Genomic DNA, 8326 nt, shown 5'->3' with positions numbered 1-8326 from the left:
TAGGCATGATGTCCCCTAGTTCTTCTTCTCCGGAGGCCGTTCACACTCGGTCGGCCTGCTTTTGCTTTCTTTCTTCCTTTTTTTCTGTCCATGCTCACGCTTCGCATCATGCACTTTGATTTAGTCTTTTCTTTTCCCATGCTTGAAGTGGCAGTAGTACCGGGGAGAAGTAGATGTACGAAGTGGAAGAGGGAAGGCGACAAGGATGCAGTAAGAATGCAACGAAAGCCTCACCATCCGTGTCAGTGATTCTCAATCTCCATTGTGTCACGAGGGCGTTTAAAGGTTCGAAAAATCTTCGTTAGTGTCTAATGCTGATGTTAGGTGGTATTCACACTTAGAAACAAATAATGTTTTCTATGATATCTCAAAATAATGGTTTCTATCAGGTTGATTTGAAATTATTAAAATTGAAAAAAAGAACATTTCTACGACATGAACACATCACTTTTATTCCGTTTTCATGTGTATTAATATAGCGAAACGCTGCTATATGTATGAAATAACAACAAACAGAATGAAAATAAACATTTAAATGGGCAGTTAGATAGGTGAGTAATCAGAACAAAGTTAAGTACTGTTATCCTCATCACCAATTAAAACGATGCAACAAAGACGTTGGTAATATATTTTAAATCTACCCATTTCCGTAACTCGAATCAAAAGTTTGGCATCTTAATGAAGGTTACTTGGTTCGAAAAACTATTCATGCAAATTAATTTTGCTTAACTAAGCCAAGCAGACTACAAGCTGATATTTGTCTACTTTTGAATTTCCCAGAAAAACTGTATTGCAACTATTATATTACAATGTTGTTTATTCCATAAATGGGTTTATATTAAATACTTCAAACACATGGTTTTAAATTAGTTGGTTGGTTGGAAAAAGGTTGCAAAAACATACTGAGTAGTAATCAGCGACAAGTTTAACATATAAATAAAAAATCACGAAAATTCAAAACCGTTATTTCAATGGACGAATATTCGAAACCACCGTTTTAGATCGATAAACAAAACTATTGCCATAACATATTCCACTTTTAACCGACTACAATTATCAACTAAACCTGAACCGAACTAAATTTTCTAAAAGATCAACCGAACTAAATTTTTCATCAAAACTAGCGATGAAATATTATCCAAACCCATACCAACAATGAGAGATATTAGTGATTTGATGATTAAAAATTGATTGAGAAACACTGATCTGTACATCTACTTAGGCAACGAGAAATGTGAATGGCGAACCAGAAAAGAGGGAACACAATGGAACATGAACGAACGCCTTATCCCTCGTCAAGGCTCACGGCGTTCGAGGAAAGTTCTGATACGAGGCTGTGCGCCAACAAACAGGCAACAAAAAAGAAAGCTATAGTAATTGCAGTAAATTGCAGGACCAACTTCGACGAACCACGCTACCCGTACTTGGACGATAGTTTTATGCAACACTCAACCCTCGGCAGACGAGGCGGTTGCCCTATCTCTTCGCCTCAAACCCTCGCAATAATATGCACTCGTCTCGTGATCCGATCTAATCGATGCGAAAGCGTGCGAGATAAGATACGATACACCGAGTTCTACTACCACCGTTCTTCTTCCGAGCACCATCCGGAAGGATTCCCGGTTCCGTTCGTTTGCAGGCACGAAGTCACACCAAGTTGTTGATGTTGCACCGACGTCTCGAACTCAATCACCGCCGTCCGGGGGCGCATGCCACGTACTGGAAACTGGTCCCTTGGCACAACACGGGCTGTGCAACAGGAAAAACTCCCGCCAACACCGTCGGTCCCCGGGACGGGTCACGCACACACGTTCCGAGGCCGACGCACGGACTAAGAAAACCCGAGGGGGACCTTTTTTAGTCCCGACGGTTTAGCCTCGGTTAGCCTGAGGTGCCTGCTGAGGTGTCGAAAGATTGGCAGATTTAGCAGCAGATTCCGTGATTGGCGCTAACGCTGGGATGGAGAGCTTGCGGACTCAGGAATTAGTGCACGTGTTCTGCGCCTGGATGTTCTGTGGCACTGCGAGTCTTGGACTAGATTGTAACCACGTCTAACATTCTGGGGCAGGTAGACGGATGTGGTAATCACTCGGTCTTTCCTCAGTTTCGCACTTTCACTAAACGATTTCGGTGTCGGGAGTCGCATTAGGAACCCAAGACCTCCGGGAGACTCACTTAATTGACGAGGATGAAACTCGACTCCGGTAGCAGACTGCTCGCGGACTGCGAACCACGGGATCGACCGGGGTACTCTGGTCCAGGCTCGGCGTGCGTCTGCATGTGACCTGTTCCGATCCGGTTGACCGAGTCCCGCACCAGCACAGCCAGCCAGCAGCAGCAGCAGCAGCAGCGCAAGCAACAACGCGGAGCGACGCGACCGACGAACCGTAGCGACGCTGGAATCAACGCGGAATGAACCGACCCAACAAACTGTTGCCCTGGGCAAGAGCATGCCAGCCGTCGACGTCGTCGTCGTTGTTGCCGCCGTACCGCCTGTTCGTCGCGGGCATGCGCAACCAGTGGAGTAGCTGATGCTGGCTGGCCTCACGAACTTCGGGCACGAACTTCGAACGTCGAGCGCCGGCACGCGCGCTCTGGAACCGTTGCACACGAGCGTTGCCTACCGACGCGCCGTTGTTCCACGGCGTGTGATATTTGCCGACCGCGAGCCGCGACATCCGCCATTTCCCATCCCCCCCTCATTTCCTTGGACGGTTACGGCATCTGGTCTCATCTGGAGCTTCAGCCGTTATCACCCCACTGGGAGGAGGAGGAGGGATTGAAGATTTTAAATTTCCTTCTCCCACCATCCAGTGCGAGTAAGAGAAATTGTGTGCCCTCCCCCCACCCCCGCAAGGCTTTTCCGGGTGGAGAAGAGAAAAAAAACCGGGAAAATCCGGAACTGCTTTCTGCCGGCAGACGTCAAAACTCATCGTTCAACACCGAATCCAAACCGGATAGCTGAGCCGTACCGTTTGCCAAGTGGCTGCGCTTATTCGGCCAGCGGGAAGAAGCCAACCAGCCCCCACCTACCTCGCTACCCATCCCTCCCGCTTGATACCATGCAGCTTTTCAGCGCGATCAAATCACTACCAAAATCACTCACGATTTCACGACCACGACGACGACGATGACGACTGTGACCTTGGTGGACGTCGGCTGAGCGGGGGAGGAGGTCGAGCCGGATTCAACCATTCCCTGGCTTACCCTTTTGTGCGTCACGCGGGCAGATGGCGGGCGTAGGATGGTGGCGGGGAGCATGAAATACGACATTACCAGCAGGCAGCGTTACGCCGAGCGTCGATTAGAGATGTGTCTTTCCCACCGAGGAAAATGGGGACCGGCCGATAGAAAAGCCGAATGGGTGGGGGTGGGAGGTTCTTTGCGAGGGATCCAAACAAATTGCAAGCCAACGCAAACAAACAAACCGTCGCCGAATGGGACTCGGGCGCAATTCCGGGGCCCGATAGGAAACGGTAACATACGGAACCGAGTGTTCATCAACAAACTGTTTTGGCCGCGTTTGGGCTTCGAGGGCCGTTTTTCCCGCGGTGCCCCCCCGGAAAAGCGAACCCCGTTGCCTGCTGATTTACATGCGACCATCATGAGGTCGCGTGTGTGTGTGTGTGTGTGAAGGACTAAAAGTGACTCCATTTCTTTACACGAGAACCAAATAAAATAAAAGTTGTGCCATTACTTCGGAAAGGGCAGTGTGTGAAGCGGAAAATAATGGCCAGACAGGTTTGGAAACATGTATACATCGGGTAATTCATTTATAGATCAAAATCGTTTGTTTGTCCAACTGACTTGAACCAAACAATACAACAGTTATGAAATATTCTAGCTTTGTTTTTGCGCTTGAACTTTTCGTTTAATGTTTAAACGGATGTAACGAATAGAACGATTAAGATTAAAAATAGAACCTAAGCTTTACAAAATCTCTTGTCAAAATTCCGGTTAACGATCGAAATATTCGAGCAAACCCGTCAAAAATTCAACAAATTTCTTAAACAATGAAAATGTTAACTATTTTATAATTAGTTATCACATCCAATCCATGCTAATTTTATTTCAGTTGTATTCACTAATTTTTTGTTTGTTCTCCTTCAACAAAACACGCATCTTTTCAACTTAACTATTGCTCAAAATCAAAATCATTATATTTTCATGTTTACTACATTGTACAAAGAGCTAAAAGATTTTCCCCATTAAAGTTGTAGTGGACTATACCTATGTAAATAAAACGACTTCAAATGAAGCTACCCCGGACTGACGAAAATTTGCCGATTTTCGGACTAATATGCTAACTCTGATCAATCCTAAGTAAATAGCATGACTGCGTCCTTCGTGAGAATAGTTCGTTCTGCAAAAACACAGGTGAGCAGGCCGGTCAACCTTCGACCGGTGCTGCGTTCTACAAAATGAACACAACCCCAATAATCGTCGGTTCTGAGAATCCTCAGCAAAGCGGAAGACATGTCTGATTTCGACGGTATCGTGTCGGAATTTGGGTACGCGATGGTCCTTTCAAAACATTTCCCCTTTCGGTATATTGCGAGCATGTCGATTTGGCCGGACGAGCATACTCTACCAGCTTTGATCGTTAACTGAAAATGTGCATTACATATCGAAGGCATTGAACAAAACACAACACCCGATTTATGATGCCCTTCGTCGTTGCGCCGTATCAGATCAATCGATAGCATCGGGGGGACGACATTCCGAAGGGGGAACGGAAACCTACCAACCAATCGGTGACACCCCCACCAATTGCTTCGATTCGAGATAAGACAATCGATAATCGTTATCGTAAATTCTATAAACGGTACCGAATCTGTGGGTAGGAAATATGCTCATTTGAGCGCCAACGATGACAGATAGCGCAATAGATTTTCAGTGCACATTGTATCGTATGAATGAATGAACGATTGTTTAGTTGGTATCAGTTAGAAGAATCTTGTTTATGTATATGCGGCGTTCTTGTACTTTAGTAACGATATGATAGTACACATAGATTGGTTAAACATATTATGTTGGCAAAGTAAAAAAGAAAATGTAAAAAACGTTCGACTTAAGTTCATAATACAACAATCACAAATCTTTATACTCAAAAAACAAACAAGAATGATAAATGAATCAAATGTAAATTCGAGATCTTAACAAGATATTTACCTAAAAGTATTTTTCAACGACGGATCGAAGCTTGCGGTAATATGAATATCCCATGCTTATAATAAATGAAATCCCAGGAAGAAACGGAAGTATCATAAATCTTGCATTTACTGAAGTTCTCTCTGGAAATCAATCAATCAGATTGGCCCGAACCATTTTTACGAAAACTTACTATTTTTGTTCACTAATGGACTACATTTCCGAATTTGATTCTCAGTGCATTGAATTTGTTAAAGGCCGTTTTGAAGCGCCCGTGGTTTAAGCTACCCTAGTTTTCATACATAGTCGGTAGTATCTTTTTCTCAATTTTGAAAATGGTTTTACCAGTTGAATTACTCTCATTGTGATGTGTATTTTTTCAGGAGTGTTAAAAATAATTGCTTGAAATTTCGTAGATTGTGTTTGTTTACCGAAGCCTTACTCAAATCTCCCATCTCACCATCTAAGTCGATCCATTTTTTTACACAAGCATTTTATTGTAAAAGATTTTGTGCATTGAATAATTTCATAATAACTTACTAACGTAACCCTCTGAAAAAAGCCATCGTGTATGTATGTTTCATGAGCAAAACTCGAACACAATCCGGTAAATGTAACCCGCGCCGAAACTGTAGACTGGCTCCCAAAAGAGTTGTTAACTCCATTTTTAATGTTCATCGGTATGGCGTAGAGTAGCTCCAAAATGACGGTAATCGTCCGTAGAGTCTCTCAAAGGATGCCGGCGAATTAGCGGAACGTGTTTTCCAAAGTTAAGTGGATAAATTCCCACGCGATGCTGTGTAATCATATAATTAATGTCTTCATAAACGCGTTCCGGTAAAGGCGAGTTTATTAACACCCAAAACGTAACGACTCTTTAAATACAACCGCGGCGTCATCTTGGGCGGAAAGAAACAAACCCGTTTTCCAAAAAACAACAACAACAGCTCGGAACAGCTCATTTGTTTGTGTGCTCAGGGTGTCGGAAAAGTCGAATAACAAAGGTGGAAAACCACACTTAATGGCGTGAGTCCTTTTTTCAAAGGACTACGTACGCATGTGGATGCCCTACAAACACCACGCGTTTCGATTCCGCTACAAGCACATCGTTACTTAAAAACACATCGTTATTTAACGTGTTATCAAACAAACGCTCCCAACAAACGGGCAACCGATGGTGGCCTGATTGTCCACGCGCTCCCCTACCGTCCCTTGCCGGTTGAAGTCAATTTTATTTTCCACTTTGTACTTGAATTGCCCATTTGTTTGAGCGTTTTCCACCCTCGGCCTCGCTCGCGGAAAACTCCTCCCACTCGTTGTTTGGCCAAACGTGTTTAGTGTTTCGCGTCGCGTCGCGCATTCACTTTCCACTCAACAATGGCGGGGGCCTTGTGGCGGGTGCGCGTGCGAAACAATGTTTGGTGAAATAAAACATACATTACGCGTTCCACCATCCGCTCCCCCCAAACCCCCCTCCCATCAACGCAACCCTTTTCCGCGAATCGACGTCGACGTCGGAGAACATGTCTGCACTCGTGAATCGTGGTCAGCTCCATTCACCTGTTGATAAGTGTGTGCGAGAGGGCGCCGAAAATATCCATCCCCCCCCCCACCGTTTCCCAACCCACTTCTCAGCGAACCTTTCCCAGCCAAAGGCTTACCCCATGGCCGATTGGAATGTGTCTTGCGTTTGGCCTCGGTACGCTCCGGTCGGTCGGTGCGTTTGCGTTTGCTCAATCGATCAACCCTTCCGACCTTTGGCCTGCCCACCCCCCCACCCATGGTGCCTGACCTGGTCCGTCCGGTGGCAAATTTTATATATGATTGCCCATCAATTTAGCTGCCTTCCGCTTGGCTAACAAATCCCGGTACCGATGAGGCTAATGAGTCATGAATTAGAGCGGCTTTTCACGTCGCAATTTTCCGCCGCATGGCACAGCACGGTACGACACGGTGGCGGAAGTGGCTCGTTTGCCTCCCCCCCACAAACACACACATCTCCCTTGTTACCGGACAGGGAGTAAACGTACGTGCGACCGGAAGGAAGGGAAAATTACGGCGAGAAAAATCGACACCATCTTTATCGGCGCTGTTTGTGCGAGAGTTTTTCCCAACGGTTTTATTCAGTTCTTTCTCGCTCGCTTTCCTTTCTTTTCCGTGCCGTCCCGCTCACTCCAAAGTGCGCCTGAACAACGATCGGGAATCGGTTTGATGCTCCTAGCAAACGCTTTCGGTGTTCTTTCTCCTTGCAACTGGATTTGGATTTCCGCCCGGACTCCTGTTTTCCAGCCGCGGCGTGCTCTTTTTTGTGGAGATGAATAATTTCCCCGCCATTCCGTGGTTACGCCAATTAACCTGCACGTGCGTGCCGGTTTTCGATCCTCTTGAGATGGCGGCTAGTACGGCCGAACCAGGTAGAATTCAAAGGCTCGAGTTTTTCATTTTCAGCTTACAAAAAGCACTCTGATTAATTGTTTTTTGCCTCGAGTGAATTAAGAAATAAACAAATAAATAAAATTTTCTTAAACAGTAACAGTCAATTTTACAGATTAAAAGGACACACAAAATATTCGTTGGTGTTAGTTCAGGTTGGTTTGATTTGGTTTGTACTGCAGTCAATTTCCAAGCTTATCATGAGATGGTTTTCCACACTTCTTTAATTTAATGTTAGCATACTTTTATGTCTACCATAGGAAGCGATGTGAGTCTTGGAGAAACTTGGGTTTTTGTAGATGTTTCTATGAGAACAAATATAAATTCATTCATTATTTTTAAGATCCTAAAAATAAAATTTGCTAAGCACTTTGTATTAAGTTTACATACTAACTTTACTTTAATTCTTTTGTTATAAAAAGTTTTTATCGTAATCTTTACTGTTTTACATAAAATGCGAAAAGTTATCAGCACACTTTCCAAAGTGATCTGAAGCCTGATAAGTAGGTTGTAAACACACATTTTAGAACAATATTAGAAACTTTATGTATTATTTTTGTTATATTTTGATTGACACTATTATAAAATCTCTTACCTTTTCTGAAATTTAGTGACCTTGAAATAAGCTTTTAAGCGGTTCGGTAGCCTTAAACAATAGGTCATGCCTAGAGGTTGATGATTCAAATCCAACGTATATCAGACAGCTTGAAATGCTGCTTGAGAATGACATCCGGCGCTCTGA

The sequence above is a fragment of the Anopheles ziemanni genome, chromosome 2, assembly GCF_943734765.1.
Source record: "Anopheles ziemanni chromosome 2, idAnoZiCoDA_A2_x.2, whole genome shotgun sequence".
NCBI lineage: Eukaryota > Metazoa > Arthropoda > Insecta > Diptera > Culicidae > Anopheles > Anopheles ziemanni.
This window is presented reverse-complemented; position numbering follows the sequence as displayed.